The following is a 16,520-nucleotide window of genomic DNA, read 5'->3' as shown; positions in this document are numbered from 1 at the left end:
TCTGCTATACTCCACTGCTGGGCACATAATAAATACATAATAAAATCTGCTGAATAAGTAATACAATTACTTATAGAATATTTATTTATTTATGTTATAGGATATTTTAATTTTTCAATTCCTTAAAAGGAAATAATTTTTTAAAAAGATTTTATTTATTTATTTGAGAGAGAGAGAGTGCACAAGCTGGGGAGGGGCAGAGGCAAAGGGAGAAGGAGATAAGTATTATACGTTAACATAATTGGGAATTGTTTTCTGATTGATGGATCAATACCTTTAAGGTTTATTCTATGATATAATTAAAATATATTTGGAGTTCTCAAATAAAACATATATGGAGCACACAGATAAGTAAATACATCAGCAAACATATACTCTATTTAGGTAAGACTTATAATGAGTATAATATAAGAGACATAAATATTTAAGTAAGACACTGTAAGCCCATTGAAACTAAATGCTATGCAGAATAAAAGGGAGAAGAACCATAAATGATTGAGGGAACATGGCAAGGTTCTGTGGAGGAGGTACTTCGGGATGGTTTTCAAGGAGAGTTAGATTTTTTTTTTTTTACATTAATAGGATTCTATTCTCATCATCTTTCTTTTCTGTCACAGGCAACAGAAAGTTCAGAATATTATTCTAATCATCTGCAGAGTTGTGTATGATCAGACTCATTCCAGGTTTTTTGTTTTTGTTTTTATTTTGTTTTGTTTTTGTTTTTGTTTTTGTTTTTTTTGAGAGAGAGAGAGAGAGCTCCAGTGCTAGCAGGGGAGCAGGGAATAGGAAGAAGCAGAGGAAGAGAAGAGAGAATCTTAAGCAGACTCCTCACCTGGCACAAAGTCCATCACAGGGCTTGATCTCACAACTCTGAGATCTGACCTGAGCCTAAATCAAGAGTCTGATATTTAACTGACTGAGCCACCCAAGTGCCCCAAGACTCATCCTGTTTCTATGAAAATATCAGCACGCTGCCTGGAAAGAAAGCATTCATGTATTTGACAAAACCTCTCAGACTGGCCAGTCACAATTAAAGTAAGTACATCTCCACCTGGTATATCCTGGAGACTCAGGGCAACCACTCTTTGCCTTTTCACTTGGTATTTCCACAGCTATAAAATGGGCATGACTACAAATTGTGCTCCTTCCTGCAAAGGGCTTTTGTGAAATATCATGAAAAAATATTTATAAAACATTTTGAATTTGTGGTTAAAATATTCCTGGAATATCTCAGTGAATATAGAATTTGGGGTTTAAAGATCAAAAAATAATGTCTGATAAATGATGTATTTCAGTTTTGGCATCTTTTATTCAGCTTTCACATTTCCTGGAATTATTCTCACATTCAGTTTTTCTTTTAACTATTTTTAAGATTTTTTTCTTGAGAAACTATATTACTGGTCTCTTAAATGTTCTGTAAACTGTAACCTGTCTTCTGGTAAAATTATTCAGTGGTGATTGGATTAGGTTCCATATGAGTAGCATCAGCAATTGTGGCATGCAAGACAGAGAGAAGACTCCTTATCATCCACTGAACCGCCAGGCCTCCTGCCTGGGACCAACTGCATCACTTTCCTGAGTCTTAACTCTGGTCACACGACTCTTCCTCTGGTCTCAGCCTACCTCCAACCCAGAGCCCTGAAATCTCTTTCCATTTCTACCTGCCTTCTCTTCTTGTCATCCCATACTCTAGCCCTGGATAGGCTATCACTTTACTCAGCTCCTTTGCCCAATAAAAGGAAATATACATCAATTTATGGTTTTTAATAGTTGACATGAACAAAGATAAAATTAGAAAATGAATAGAAATGGTTAACAAATGCTTAGCAATCTTGGTCTCAGTATAGTATTAACTAATAAATCTTAAAATTTAGAGGATCAGTGTCCGGTTTCTTCCAGCTAAATAACCATGAGGCAACTATATGTACTCTAATAATCTAGGCAAAGTCATGCGTCTGTTCTGCCAATACCAAGGGCCAAATAGGTTTTTAATCATTGTGCTAGCCTGGCTATTCAATGAAGAATTGGACTTGGTGCGTGTACTCAAAGGATAGCATAGGCTAGTGAAGGGTAAATGCACATTTCAATACATCAGGTTAGAGATATAAATGCAGCTGAGTGGTAGTCTGACCATTAAGTTTCTAGACGGGTTAAGAGAAGATTCCCAGGGGAGGTGACATTTGAAGTCCATTTCACTGGGTGAATATGATTGAGAAAGACTAGGAGGTTTGAGGTGTAGAGCACTTCAGGCAGAAAGAGGCATGGACTTTGAGCACATTTGTTGACTATAAGTGAATCATTCTGAGCTGAAATGCTTTTTGTCTTCAAGAAGACAAGAGGAAAAATTTAATTGCATTCTGATCAGCTGTACATACTCTGACTTCTTCTCTTCCTCTACAGGGAAGCCTCATATGCAGTAGCTGTGTTATATAATAACACATATTTGTATCACATTTACAGTTACTTAAGTGCTATGGAAAAATTGTTCTTGTCTGATCCTTACAGAAAGCCTGTGAGACAGAGATGATATTATGGATCACAATCATTCAAAGCATGGCCACTGGAGTCCAACGGGATGGTCTCAGATTCTCCCAAGTTGAGGGCATCATTTAATTTCTCTGAGACTCAGACATTTTTTTTTTCTATTTGCCTCTTACATGCCTGTGATGTCACACTTCACTTGACTGATCAGATCTCCTCAGTCACCTGACATCCCACCCAACTGTAGGAAATCCAAAATAAAATTAAAAATAAAATCTTTTTTAATTTTGTCATTTTAATAATTCTTATACTTTGTAAACCCACTGTATTTTTGACAGTGTCTTTCTCCCTTGCAATCTGTCCATTGTTACCTTTATTTTTAGATATTTTTTCCTATCCTTTTCTTGAACAATCCTAATTCGTTTTTTCTTTCCTCCTAATATCTCACCATTTCTTTTAATTCTTGTATTTCTATTTTGTAGTCTTGCTTCACAGTTGTGATTATACCATTAAATTATTTACTTATTTATTTATCTTATTTTTAAAGATTTTATTTATTTATGAGAGAGAGAGAGAGAGAGAGAGAGAGATTGCATGAGATTGCAGGGGGAGGGGCTACAAGAGAGGGAGAAGCAGACTACCCCACTGAGGAGTACCCTGCTACAGGGCTGGATCCCAGGACCCCGGAATCATGACTGAAGCTGAAGTCAGACTCTTACCCAGGCACCCTAAGTTATTATTTTTTAAATCAAAGTACAATTTACTCTGTATACATTGGCACTATTCTAAGCATTTTATAAATATTGTTCATTCAGTCAGCAGAATAACCCCATGTAATAGGTCTTACCTGAACTCTGTTCTACAGACTGAGGAAAATGAGACACTAAGATATGAATTAACTTACTCTAGAGATTTGTAAATAGGCGCTCTGCTTCCAGACTCCATTCTATTCATGACTAAGCTATGCTGCCCTCCAGGTGCATGCTCTTTGTAATTTATTGTTTCCTGTTTCTGTTTTCATTTTTTTTCTTGTAGTTCCTCATTTTTGTTTTTCTTGTTGCACTCATCATTGAAAAGTTGCATGTTTCTGGACCAATGACTGCAGGACTTTCAGATGTGGAGGAGTTGCCAGAGCTGAGGCACAGGCTATGGCATTTTTGCACATTGGTTGGCATAGCTACCACTACTCCCCAGTCAATGGTACCAGTATGGGTACAAGATAGTGCAAAGACCATCTTGAACTCTGTGGTCAGAGGATAAGCTGCTTTCCTGGACATATGGCTGCTTTATGAGTGATTCTTTTTTAGATCTCTCCCTTCAGTGTCTCAAAATCAATTCAGGTCCAGGGTTGCTGCTTCTGCCAGTCAGTGCCACCCAAATCCTGTGTGGCAAACAAGGATCGAGATTTAACAACCACGGTGCACTGCTCATGTCTAAGGGTTGTCATCTTGCTCTTTCTGATATCTGCAGAAGCTGGCCCCCTGCCTGCTGCTAGGGAATTCATTCCCCAGGCATTTTCTCTCAGCTTCCTCCCACACAGCCCCTGCTCTGCCCTGCTCCGTCTCCACGGCTTTTGGCAGCCCTTACACCTATTTTGGGCTCTGGAGATTTGAGCTGTCTCTTACTTCTGCTGAAAACGGAGTTTGCATTTTTGTTTCCCATTCTCCTTGTTGCTTTTGGAAGTTCTCCAGCAGGAAAAGGGGGATATGCTAACTGCATGGACCACATTCAGACCACAAGTGCCCTCTTTACATTTTTATACTTCCATTTCTTCCTCAATCAAAGACCCTTAAATTAAAGTTACTAGACCTCTGACAAGGATGGCTAATAAAATGATTATAAAGTTTTTCATGAATGAACTGTTATTACTGAGAGAATGGAAGAGCGTATTAACACTGCTGGCCTCATTTGATTAGGCTCACGCAGCCAGACTCTATTGAAATCACTTTTTACCCTATTCGCATTGATGAATGTTACTAGTATGCTGTTTACTTCCTCTACCGGATTACAAATGAATGCAATTAAAATTCTAAAGCAAAAAACCAAACCCTCTTGCCCTCATTTAATGCACACCTAAAGCATCTAGATTTTGTACACAGTATCTATTCATAATACGCAATGATATAAAAATGCTGTTCAGTTGAAAGGTTCTTTTGTGGTTATTATTGAATTATGGAAGGCAAAATATGGTTCTCCTATGTCATTTTAATACAGTATGAAATAAAATGGAAAGTAGAAAAACAAAATACGCTCCTGATTAATAATCAGCTAGACAAACATTTATTTTAAGGTCATTCTATCCATCCTCAAGATATTCCAATAAATTGAGTTCTTAATTTTATATTTTTGCTGTATGAATGCTTGGATTGAAAATCAGAAATCACTCTTTTTCTCCTCCAAATTTTAAAACTATCCAAAGAGAAACTGCTCAGAGCCATGATAATTTCAGAAACTCTCTTGAAGCACTCACATTGCAAAGGAGGAGAAAGAAAATTGTGTACACTTCATTATGTCCTTGGCTTTTGGATTTGAAGACTCTTTTCTAAATTCCAGGCAAAAATACTATCCATGTCTGTGTATGAACATTATTTAAAAGTTTATATAAATTCCTCTCCATGCGCTTCATCCCATTTGATTTATATAGCTAGGCTCTAATATTCCATTTCCCTTTTCATTAAGTAGTGACTTCAGAAACTAAAAGAATTTGTAGCAGGAAAGAGCTAATTTTAACGATGCTAAATGAAATTGATATTTAAGTTGAAACATGGCCTTCTTCACCTCTCAATCCCCCATAATTCCTCTTATGCCTTAATTATGGTTTGTCAGGCCTATAATTTGGCTATAATTTGCTTCTCTGAAAAAGTTTAAGAAATGAATCATTTGTTTTTAATCCTTATTAGTGAGATTTTTTTTTTCCTCTCAATTTTCTCACCTTCTAATTTTCAATACAAATGATGAATCATGAAGTCACTGGGATTTTCCTAAGCATGTTTGGCAACCTCTTCAAATTTCTTGCCTATAAAAAAGTCTAATTTTGGTTTTTTATTACAGGAAGACATCATTTATTGCTTGAATAAAATATATGTTAGTGAAACAGATTAAGAACTTCTATATGATGTAAATAGAAAAAAGTTTATATTGTTAGATTATGAGGGATTTTTCTTTTAATATCCTTTTATCTTATTTTATTTTGATAATTACTGCCATATGTTCATTCTAAAGCTGCCGAAATTTAAATAATGAATAAAGTAAAAGTAACGTCTTTTACAATCAGTTTCAGGATTATATGTTATATGATCACCAATAATGTAGAACACTGTGAGTGCTTTGTTTTAATTCGAAACTTTGAGTATTGATTTAATGTTAGTAGGTACTCATTGTTAAATGAACAAATGAATGAATGATGTTAGGATCTGAGGCAAGTAGAGTGACCTACTCATTTCAGTTTTCCTGGGAGTGTCCTGTTTTCAAACTGAAAAGGAAACAGTTTCCCTTATCCTGGGAAACTCTCAGCACTTGGCAACCTGAATTATTGGTCACTCTCAAAAATCTAAGTTTACCTTACAACCTTTTGTTTTGTTTTAGAACAAGGGCAGCAAACTATGGCCCTTGAGCCAAATCAACCGATAGCCTGTTTTTGTAAAGAAAGTTCTTCTGGAATACAGCAATATTCATTCACTTATGTATTGTTTATCGCTGCTTTCCCACTACAAGGATAAGTTACAATGGATCATATGACCTGCAAAACTAAAAAACTTACTGCTGTTTTCTTTGCAGAATAAAACTTCTGTATTTTTACATTCCATGTCTTAATTTATACATTTCATGCAACCAAGAGAGCATCATTTTAGGAAATTAGCTTTGAAAATGTGTAATTAAACCTGATCAAGTATATTACTTATGATTTGGGAGTAAAATAAAATGTATTCACATTTTATGACCTGCTACTACATACCAGCTAAGTTTTAGAAATAAATGTAAAAATAAGAAAGACACTCTGTTCCCTTGGGGAGCTCTTTCTATAGTCAGGAAAACAAGCAGGTAATGCTGGCGAAATATAAATAAAATGTAAATATCTGCAAATGTGTGCAGGTGAAGTTATTTTAGATCAAGTAGGGTGATATTTTAAGATTGTGACCTACCTTTTATTCATTATCCCAGAGCAGAAGGAATGGAATAGCAGGAGTCTAGGTTCTTTCTTATTTTCTTGACTGAAGATTGAGACTTACATCTGCCACAATACACCGCAGCGACTACACTGTCAGTATAAAGTTTTTCTTAAACATTCTCATGTGCTTTGATGTTAGTGCTAGCTTGATGAAAATGGAACAAGCAGTCCCATTCAGAATAAAGTTTAGATTCAAACCAAACTCGAAAAAGATGACACTTAGGAATGAGAGTTACTCAGATCCTATAGGATTTCTTAGTGAAAACATAGACTCAGAAGAAAAAAGAAGAGAAAGGCAGAGGGAAGGAAAATAAGTTGATCCAGATCAGAGAAATAACGAATGAAAAAAATTTAATAACAAAGGCTTATTAACATTTTATTTTATAGTATTCTTTGAATCTGGATTCAACTACAGCTGAATTCTACACCTGTATAATTTTAGAGATGTGAATGACTAAATCCCATTTTCTACTTATGTCCATTTAAGTTGATGCTTCTGTCATTTGCACTAGGTAAATCTCAACCCATGAATAGTGTTTCTCAAAAATTTCCCCTGAAATGGCAGAGGAAAACAAGATGAATATGTGGTAACTTGAAAGTATAGCTCAGAGAAACTCAAAGTATGTATAAAAATTCTTTCAAATCTCCCTTTTTTTTCTTAAACTTGGTGGGAATTTTGCATCCTTCTCCATAATATCTGTGATATCTTTTAATAATAAAAAAGGCATGCTGCAGAAAAAGCAAAGCAAATAATAAGCATATTCTACATGCCTCTTTACATAAAATTTAACAAAAACATTTTGCAGTTGGTAATATTATTGCCATTTTACATATAAGGAACCTGAGGCTTAGTGAGATTACATAATTTATTCAAGGTCACTGTGCTATAGATTTTAAAAAAATAGTATTTAAATCCAGATAAAAGTTTAATGCCAAATCTTAACTATTGTTCTGAGTCTGTATAATAGCATGGACCAGAAAGCACACAGTTGAGGGTGGCACAAGAATCACGATGTGCTATCGATGAGTCAAGTTCATCTCCAGGGTTAAGTGCAAGAAGAATAATGAAAACTTCTTCAATGTGAGTATCTAATACGCATCAGACACTGTGAACTAAAAAGAGTGAAGGAAAAACTGGGAAGCTCGGAAGGAACTAACAAGATAACGAAGCAATATGACCTTGTGCAGAAATCAGCTTCAGCTGTATATAGCTCATCCCTGTGTTCCGACATTCCAGTAAGCATTGTTGTACCACTGGACTGATTTGGTATGTGGAGCTACAGAAAGCAATGTGATGGAATGGGTAATGCAAGAGAACTTCAGAAAGTAGAGGGTGAAATAAAGGGCACCATGTGGGAGGCCAAATCCCCTTTCTGCTCCTTCCCTAGCACAGATGCTTATGGTGGAAAGTTAGTGCTGGAGACCCTGACTAGGAGAACTTCCGGCTCCATGTCATAGTTATTTCAACTTCAGTTATTAGTCCTTTATCCTGGAACCTGTGACTCACTGGCTGAGCATAAGTAACAGTAATTATCAGGTATGTTTTTAACATAGAAATATATTTTTAAAATTACCTTGCCTGAAAATATATTTATTACATAAGGAGATCACACAGTTTTGGATTGTTTCATACAAGAAAGCTTAATATATTAATATATTATGTACATACATTTACTTTGTGATCCTTTTTTTTTTAAGAATAAAATACTTGAAAAAAAAAAAAAGAATGAAATACTTGTGGGGTGCCTGGATGGCTCACTCGATAAGTGTCTGACTCTTGATTTTGGCTAGGGTGTCGGGGTTGTGGGATTGAGTTGGCCTGGGGCTCCACACTCAGTGGGAGTCTGCTTGTTCTTCTCCCTCTTCTCCTCCCCTCACTCACACACACACACACACACACACACACTCTCTCTCTCTAAAATAAATAAATATTTAAGAAATTTATATAAAGAATAAAGTATTTTTGTATGTACATGGCAAAAGAGACATGAAAAGTTAGTTATTATCCAGTTAATAATACAGAATTGATGAAGACTAGAGAACTCAAATTCTACATTGGATTTTTTTCTATTTTGCCAAGAGGAAAGGGATAAGCAGAATTTTGTTTTGCTCATTCACATTACAACAACGAACATTTGGATGGTACTCTACAGTTTATACAACTCCTACCCTAGTTACCACATTTAATTCTCAAAACAGGCCTTAGGTAGAGGGTATCATAATCCTTTGAGAGAAAAGAAAATCAAGACCCAAGCAATTTAAGTGACCTACCGGAGGTCATATTGACAGTAAAGTTGAAGTGATAACTGAAGCCTAGGTGCCTAGACTGAATTCCTTCCTTTTCCATCATCACTTCCTTTTAATTGACACAATATAAAGTTTGCATGGGTAGAATTTCTAAATAAACAAACAAACTAACAAAAGCCCAAGATGCTGTAATGAACTGGGGGTGTAGATATTTGTTTGAGGTCCTGCTTTCATTTTTTTCTGGATAAATATCCAGAAGTGGGATTGCCAGATTATATGGTAGTTCTATTTTTAAATTTTTAAACTATCCTCTATAGTGGTTGCATCATTTTACATCCCCACTTCCAGTGTTTCAGCATTCCAATTTCTCCACCTCTTCACCAACACTTGCTACTTTATTTATTTATTTGTTTGTTTATTTATTATATTTTTAGGTAGGGTTCCATACTCAGTGCATAGCCCAACATGGGGCTTGAACTCACAACCCTGAGATGAAGACCTAAACTGAGATCAAGAGTCGGACACTTAAAGGAATGAAACACCCAGGTGCTTCATATTGCTTTTTGTTTTTTAATAAAGACCATCCCAACAGGTATGAGGTGATCTCTCATTGTGGTTTTGATGTGCATTTCTTTAATAATTAGTGATGTTGGACATCTTTATGCATACCTGTTGGCAATTTGTATGCCTTCTTGGAGAAATGTCTACTCATGTCTTTTGCCCATTTTTAAAACAGGTTGTTTGCTTTTTTTTGCCACTGAGTTGTTGGAGTTCCTTATATAGTTTGGATATTAACTCCTTATCAGATATATGATATTTGCGGGATGCCTGGGTGGCTCAGCGGTTGGTTGAGCACCTGCCTTTGTCTCAGGGCGTGATCCCGGGGCCTGGGGATCCAGTCCTGCATTGACTCCCTGCAAGGAGCCTGCTTCTCCCTCTGCCTATGTTTCTGCCTCTCTCTGTGTGTCTCTCATGAATAAATAAATTTAAAAATATTTTAAAAAAAGGTATATGATATTTTCACTGTCATGTCCAATGCAGCATTATTTATAATAGCTAAGAGGAGGAAACAAAACTAAATACCCATCAATAGATGAGTGGATAAAGAGAAATATGTATATATCTCACGGATAAAGAGAATATATGTATATATCTCATACACAAGTATCATTCAGCCATAAAAAAGGGAAATCCTAGCCCACATTATGCTAAATGAAATAAACCAGTCACAGGACAAATACTGCATGATTCCACTTATATGAGGTATCTAAGGTTGTCAAACTCACTGAAGCAAAAAGTAGAATGGTGGCTGCCAGAGGCTGGGGGGAGAGTATACAGTTTAAGTCATGTGAGATGAAAAAATTCTAGAGATCTGCTTATAGCTAACATTGGGCTCATAGTTAACAATACTGTACATTAAAATATTTGTTGAAAGGGTAGATCTCATGTTATGTGTTCTTTACCACAATAAACAAACAAACAAGATAAAGAAAGGGATGGGAGCTCTAAAATATAAAATCTATTCAACTTGTTAGTAGACTATTTCTTTTTTTTCCCATTATATAAGTAGATTATTTCTGAATACAGATTACCTGCAGATGACGATTCTGATTATCACTCAGGTCCACTCTTTGTTCCGCTGATAGGCAGTTGGGGTGATGATTCAGAAGGCCACATGGTGAGAGCAGAGGCTAAAAGTGATCAGAGGTGGGATCCATGCCATTAACACTCACCCCCTCCCATTTGCCATCCCAGTGGGGTAGATTTAGCTGGCAACTTTTGTGCTCATCTCTATACGCCCTCAGAGTGTAGGTGCCCTAAATTCACCTCCTTTTTTGGGGTGTGGTGAGGGGTGAGTCTGTATGACTTTCCTCTTCAAAAATCACATTATGACTTTCTTAAAATGAATTAGGAGGGAAGCTTTTTCTGTCTTTTCTTTCTTCCTTTCTTTTCTTCTCCCCCTCACCACCCCCCCCCTTTTTTTGATTGACAGTCAAGGAGATCTTTGGTTTATGAGCATAAACTCTGTTACATTTTCGGCTACAAATGACTAGCTCTCTTAGGAAATACAGATGGACAGAACTTGAAGTCTGGAGAAGTGTGGAAAATATGATGAAGAAGGTGTGGACCTGGCCAGTGGAAAGCGTTTTGGTGGGTCTAATGATTTTGGGAAAATCTCTGCAAGGCTGGAACATTTTGCCACACATAAGTGGTTATTTCCTTAGCCTCTTCTGCATTCACTGAGAGTTCTGTGTAGCCAGTCAGAGAGCAAGAGAACTGAAAAATAGTCCCAATATGGGTTTGTCAGGAAGGATATTTCAATTTAGGTTTTTCAAATGTATTGCGTGTAACAAAGCTTGTATTTCTTTTTCATTTCAAATGAAATCTGCCTCATTCTGGTTCACTTAACTCTTGGAAACATAGTTTAATATGTTGAGAAAGCCCTTTGAGGGAGCACTGTAAAGGCTTTCACCACTGCCCCCCCTCTGTAGAAGCAGGAAATCTAGTTCTGCCAAATGCAAATGAGCCCAGACTTCCAAAAGGCAAAGTTTCAAAATGCAGAATGCTACAGTATTTAAGACAGCATGCCCTGCACAAATACCAAATATTTGGGGGTCTAAGAAACTATAGAAAGTCATTGCAACATATTTAAAATTTGCCTTTTCAGAAATACTAATATGTGCAGAACATCTTAGATCTATGTTAATGAGTGAGAATACCTTCCCTGCATTTTTATGGTGGCTTCAGAACATCCCAGGAGTTCTACAGAGCCCCGTTTCTATAGTTGTCTACGTTCTGTTTTGGAATATAAAGGTCTCTTTTGGATTCACATGTCAAGTAATGATCTAAAGTAATGCAGATTGCCTACGAGATGGCCTTGGATTTGCTGGAAGAAAATAGAAGCTGGTTTATTAACAGCTACTGCTCTCCCTCCAAGGGTTAATGGAGCCACATCCAAAGAAGTTGGGCAAGCACTGAAATAGGATAATAAATGTGACACTCTCAGACTATCAGTAGCAAATATTTGAGCTTATCAAATAACGGAGGAAGTAGTTTAGTTACAAATAAACCAATCTCTCATAAAACAAGTTTTCACACAGGGTCATTTCATTGAGCTGGAGACAGCTAGAGGCCACTCATAGGCAGAACTCCCACTCTGTGTACACTGGGTAACAGCCCCTCATGATTAATGGACAGCCAGGGGGAGGCTGCGTCCTGCAGCTCCGCTGAGAAATGGAGCTGGGCTGCGTATCAGCAGCCCAGCCATAAACAGCATCTCAGGATTATTGCGAGGAAGTGACTCATCCTCTGGGAACATAGCTGGATTTGTGTTCTCTGTCCCTCGCCACCCGCCTTCTTTCTCTCGCTCGCTCTCCCTTTTTTTCCCTGTAGAGCAGAGACCATCGTGTCCTAGAAACTATAGTAGATGTCACTGCTTGGCACTTGCTGTGCAAAGAGAGGACAAGTATGTGGGTGTGAGGGGGAGGTGGAATGCTAGTCTTAAAGTAACAGGGACTGTGCTGGCTGGGGCTCTACTGAGGCTGTTTTTCTATAGCCTTTGAGATTAGTTGGTTGAAGGCATCTAATTTGGATTCCAGAAAAAGCACAAGCACTGTGTGAGGGTAGACCAAAAAAAAAAAAAAAAAAAAAAAAAAAAATTGAGGTCCTTGTCTCAAAGCAAAATTCTCATTGAGATTCAGAAGAAATGAAAAATATCCTGGCATGATTTGATTAATTTAGCATGTAAAAAAGAAAAAGATAGAAAGCTTGCCAACTCTTGGTATGTGAATGCCATCTCCACTGAAACAGAAATATGCATGATATTTCTATATTATGATATCATAGAAAGTTTGTTTTATTCTCCCAAAGATTGTAAAAATAAAACATATAGATTCTATAAAATACAGAAATAGAAACAGAAAACTGAACAAATTCGACCATGATACCACCATTTGAAGGCAACCATTATGAACAGTTCAGTTTATTTTCTTCCAGTCTTCTTCCAACATATTTAAAAATAGACTTTTGAGACCTTAACCATATGTAGAGTTTCAGTTTACTATTTTCAGCCAACATTTATCATGTTATTCAATCCTTCCTTATACGTAAGTTGAAAGCTGCAAAATACTTATTTTACAATTTCAATTAACAGGGCAATTTTGGAATAGGTACATGTTCACGCTAAAAGCAGTAGTTGACTGCTCTATTTTTGAGATGAATTTATTTGTTAACAATTCTACTTAATCTGTTTCTAATAAAAACTGAAAGGAAAATTCTATGCTATTATTCTTATGCTTAACTCATTAACTTTTGTATTTAAAATAAATATTCTGGCAATTGAATTTTCCACAGAACTAGAAAAGAATTAATCCCAATCCCTTAGCCTTATAATGTACTTAACCCTATTAATACTCTTTCCAAATGCATGAGCCCTTACTGATTTACTACCTTTAGATGTCAAGATGAATTTAAAAGTGAAGGCATGACATTTACATTTGCCCACTTCCCCTCCCACTCCCTACAGTACCTGCGTTTAGATGCATTTTGTTTATGTGGGACATCTGGAACTACTTTTGATGACCATTATCTTTTCTGGGTTCCTGGACAAATGTCCTCCTAATCAGCCCCGGAGCCATTATACATTCTGAACAGTAAGTCCACTGTGTCTCACCAACAATGCCTCTGCCTTTCTCTTATTTAACCCAGAATAAAAGTTATGCTGTGAGTGTTTGCATAGAAATATGGCATTGAATTCACTTCAAATATTAAACATGCCTTTGGTATAAGGTAGGTCCTTTCCCTCTTCTCAAAACAATGCCCACTCACGGTTAAAACACTGTGGTAGCTCAGTCCATGGGGGTGGGAGCCCAAGGAGGCTACTGCCTGTATCCAAAGCATGTCATGCAGCTTATTTCCCAGCAGAGTTCCTCTAAATTGACCTTAGGTTTGATACCAATGAGGCTTAAATTAAAGGATGGATGAAAGCTGCCTTTTAGAATAAAATCCAGGCTTACCTAGATTTTTTTCTTACTCCAGAATAGATATAATTTAGAAGGTTTCTGTAGTTCTGAAAATTGTTTCTCTTTGCAGAAACCACACCAAATGTTAATAGGTTTCCATACATTTAGTCAGAACTAACAGAGAAAGCAAATCCCAAATGCTGAGGCATATTGCACTTGCAAAGCACTAAGTTTTAGCTTCATGTCTCAGAGATTTTCTTCTAAGTTAATGGTGCCTCTACGTTATAGGGAGGTCTACAAGATAAAGAAACCAACAATTTAGACTGTGAATTTGAAGAGATATTAATACCCCTCTGCTTCCCCGCCCCCAAAATCATTTGCAGCTAGTAAAAACATTTATTTGAGTAACCACTGTATGAAGATGGAAGTAAATGACCATTTATTGAGCACATCTTATGTGCCAAGCTTTACTTACACTTAAATATTTAAATCTTACAATAATTCTTTTGGGTAGGTATTGTCACCTAATTCTATGAATTACAAATCAAAGGTGTAATTAGTAAAGTCTGAAAGGTCAGTCATCTCAAATTTGATCAATGACAAAGGAGATTTATTCACTTTTTAACAGATAAAGGTCACTTTTCATCGCGTATCACACAATATTGAAACATAAAATTAGAAAGTGAAATCCAATCAGAGGGAGAATTCTCAAAGAAATTCTAAAGGTATATTTATCTAAAGATACAACATTGTTTTCCTCTGAGACTTCGAAATTGGAATTATGAAACTGTCCTATCATAGAATGAACAAAGAAAGCTAAGGATTAAGTGTGAATATAATGTTAGCACCATAATCTGAGGTTCCCATCCCTCTTATTTTATTTATCCTCATGAATGAAGACTTACTTCCCAGTGTCCCTAGTGATTGTTCTCAGACTTTCTGGGTCATTTGACCCAATTCTATTTCTGCATGTTCAAACCACATTTCCATCATCAAAGCAGAAGATTTGAAGAGTCTTGGTAGGGAGGTAAAAGAAGTAAAACTTGGGGCAAAATGCAATGCAGGTCATGACAACAGCCTCTATTTATTGAAGGCTTACTCTGGGGTCAAGTTTGTTCCAGGTGCCTTGCCTATAATTCTCACAGCAATGCTGGTGGCAGGTATCCAATTCCTTATTTCGAGCTTGAGGTTCAGAGAGGTTAAAAACATGCCAAAGATAATAGCTAGGAAGGGCCAGAATTGTTATTTAAACTCAGATCTGACCCGAAAACTTTTGTGTTTTTTTTTAAATAATTGATCATATTATTCTCTGATAGTTTTAGTGATTTTCTAGTACTCTCATTAATCATAGTTTAGAGGCAGGTATTAGCAAATAAAAAACTATAAGGACCCAAATGCATCATATTTAAAAGTTTGTCAAAAGACTGGATTATTGGAGGAGTACATATGTACCTTATTCTCTAGATCTTGAGAATGAGCTGAGACAATCATTACTCTCTTTTGGATGTATGAGAGCTAAGTCAGAGGTATAGACTAGCATTTTCTCAAATCCCTTTGTTCAGTGCAAGTATGTATTCTGCATTGACTACCTCTTCTAGCTGAATCTTCCATAAGGCATAACTAGCACTATTATTTGAAGAAATAAAAGTGCTTGATGACAATATAGAATCCTTCACACAATCTCATTTCTCCAAAGGTTCCTGATGAGAGTTGCCTCAAAACTAACAGAAGATATACTGGGAAGAGTCAGCTGGCCATTAGAGAACTACTTACTCTCATTGGTTTGGTTCTACTGGCTTCCTCAACTCTCAGTATATCCTGAGATGATATGAAAGCCTTGATAGGGTATCCTAAATGAATAACCACACTCTTTGGGGTTGTCAAGAGTCAGGAATATTTCTGTGTTTTTTCATAACAGATTTGCATATGTTATACCTTGCACTTGATATAAATCATCCTTCAAATAAAAAAGCTATTACCGAATACTCTGGTGTTCTCCATATTGATATTGAACAATAATGTTTGTCTACATCTTTTGAATTTGACTGATTCAACTTCAATAAACATACATGCTTTTATTATAGGAATAATATTTTTGCAAATATTAATTCATTTAAGTTGTTACTCTTATATAAAATTTCTTTGGCACAGCTTCAAGGCTGGGCCATAGCCTATCACTTCATGACTGGATGGAACAGGGACCTGATCCTATAACAAAGCAATGCACTTGAGAGACAGGTTTGGTGGAAGGCAAGGCTAGGAATTGCTAAATCTCTTGAGCAGACCCTGCTTTACCAAATTCCTTCTATAGCACTCCTCTCTGCACACATACACATACTAGTCTTAACATTTCAACAACAATAACAGGAAGACCTCCACCACTGGGTCCTCCAGATTTGTAGAGAAAATATCTATGTTCACTGTTTAAGGCTTAGCCTGGAGGAGGGAGACATCTGGAAGAAGGGAAGTTGTGTAAAAGGGAAAAGCCATCCTTTTCATTCCAGGGGATTATGGATGGGAAGAGAAGAAACATTAGCCTTTAGAAATATATTTGTATTACCTACTATTTTGATTTTTATTATCATTCCATCTTCACTATTGAAAATGTATCATTTATGGGGCACCTGGGTGGCTCAGTCAGTTAGGCATCCTTCTCTTGGTTT

General features: G+C 36.5%; 1 long non-coding RNA gene across 1 annotated transcript in view; it reads right to left on the bottom strand.

Annotated features, from left to right (window-relative positions):
• Positions 1-13,531, bottom strand: part of LOC119877392 — an 85,929-nt gene extending 72,398 nt beyond the window's left edge. The window contains exons 1-2 of the long non-coding RNA XR_005376047.1: positions 13,425-13,531; positions 10,489-10,587 (exon numbers count right to left, since the gene is read on the bottom strand). This is a non-coding gene — a long non-coding RNA (uncharacterized LOC119877392). The remainder of the gene's footprint in view (positions 1-10,488; positions 10,588-13,424) is intronic.
• Between the last annotated feature and the right edge of the window lie 2,989 nt (positions 13,532-16,520).

This window comes from Canis lupus, chromosome 22 (assembly GCF_011100685.1).
Source record: "Canis lupus familiaris isolate Mischka breed German Shepherd chromosome 22, alternate assembly UU_Cfam_GSD_1.0, whole genome shotgun sequence".
NCBI lineage: Eukaryota > Metazoa > Chordata > Mammalia > Carnivora > Canidae > Canis > Canis lupus.
The sequence above is the reverse complement of the archived record's forward strand: the minus strand, read 5'-3'. Positions and strand labels throughout refer to the sequence as shown.